Source organism: Siphateles boraxobius, unplaced genomic scaffold, assembly GCF_051911475.1.
Source record: "Siphateles boraxobius isolate OS27281-9 unplaced genomic scaffold, OSU_SipBor_1 8, whole genome shotgun sequence".
Classification (NCBI taxonomy): Eukaryota; Metazoa; Chordata; class Actinopteri; order Cypriniformes; family Leuciscidae; genus Siphateles; species Siphateles boraxobius.
Genome location: NW_027509208.1, coordinates 28,662,630 through 28,663,965, shown reverse-complemented (window position 1 = coordinate 28,663,965; position 1,336 = coordinate 28,662,630). Strand labels below are relative to the sequence as shown.

At 32.6% G+C, this 1,336-nt stretch overlaps 1 long non-coding RNA gene across 1 annotated transcript; it reads left to right on the top strand.

The window, feature by feature from the left end:
- Positions 1-378: 378 nt before the first annotated feature.
- LOC143729685 (uncharacterized) lies at positions 379-939 on the top strand. Its single transcript, XR_013200043.1, has 2 exons — positions 379-416; positions 499-939. It is a non-coding gene; the product is annotated as an uncharacterized LOC143729685 (long non-coding RNA).
- The last annotated feature ends 397 nt before the right edge of the window (positions 940-1,336 follow it).

Genomic DNA, 1,336 nt, shown 5'->3' with positions numbered 1-1,336 from the left:
AAATGTGCCGGCAAATTGTAAGTGTAATACACAAGAAACTATTAAAACAGTTTTCGCCTATGTAATGTATACAATTAATCTTAATTAAGCAGTCGTAGTTAACTATTTGCGGCCAATTTTAAGGAAGGTCGCATTCTGGTCTAACATGGGCATGTGCACATTTGCAATACAGAATTTTTTTATGTTTTTGGTACTGTTGGATCGAGTTTTGTAGAATAAGCCAAGATTAATTTATTTTATGCGGTGTCATGCTCCTGTATTATTCAGACTCAGAATTGTAACTATTACTACAGCCTTCATCAGCCATTTATTTTACTGCAGACTTATCAAACTTATTTATTTACTGCAGATTTGATCAAAGCCAAATACTGCACAAATGGGGATACTGGGAAAGAAGAGAAACAGGATAATACAAGGTTAGATTCAATCTTTATATTCTTTCCCATTTTGCCTTCATTTTCCTTTTTCCTGTTATTGTTTTAATTTTTATATTCTCAGATCATCAAAGGTTTCTGAAAGCAAACACCAGTCAGTTGGTTGAAAAAGTGAAGAAAATTGATCCAATAATTGACAATCTTGATTGCTCAATGAATCAGTTACATATGTGCGAGCGAATCCAACACACCAGATGAAGACGAGGGAACCGCTGGACTATGTGAATTGTGAAAGCATTGCCAACGACCTGGTCAATGCTTTGTTCAAGCATGAAGAATCTCTCATGAAGAAACTGCAATAACAACTGTTGTAGCCTATTGTTTGGCATTATGTACTTAAACAGTTTTTAAAAAAATAAAATGTTTTTAATAATTGATTGGTGATGGAGTTTTAATTTTTGTATTTAGAACCAAGTATATTGTACAAGTAAGAAGAAACCAAACTGGCCATATAATGATATATTGCACATAATAAACAATGGCAAAGTTTGTATTCCTTAAAAAACAGGCATTGTTTGAGAACCCTAATATTGGTGTAATCTCTGCGAGGTCTCAACCACAAACGCAAAACTTTGTGGTGGGTGATACGGGCATAGCTTTACTAAAGGAAAATATAATGGAAGTAATTTTCAAACTATATTTTATTCATTTATATTATGGTTTTCATGTTGATTTAAAGTTTTTGTTATTAACTAATACCTTTATTTTTACATCCAGCACAAAATTTTGTTCAAAAATCATTCTCTGACCCCAAGTAATCAGATAATGGTGTGTTCACAATCTACAATTAGATATTATCCTGTTTAATATGTGTGTAAATAGTTGTGCTTAAATGTTTGGATGCATTTTTACACGCCAACATATTTTGTCACACCGTAGTGATGCAAAGTTCCACACTCTTG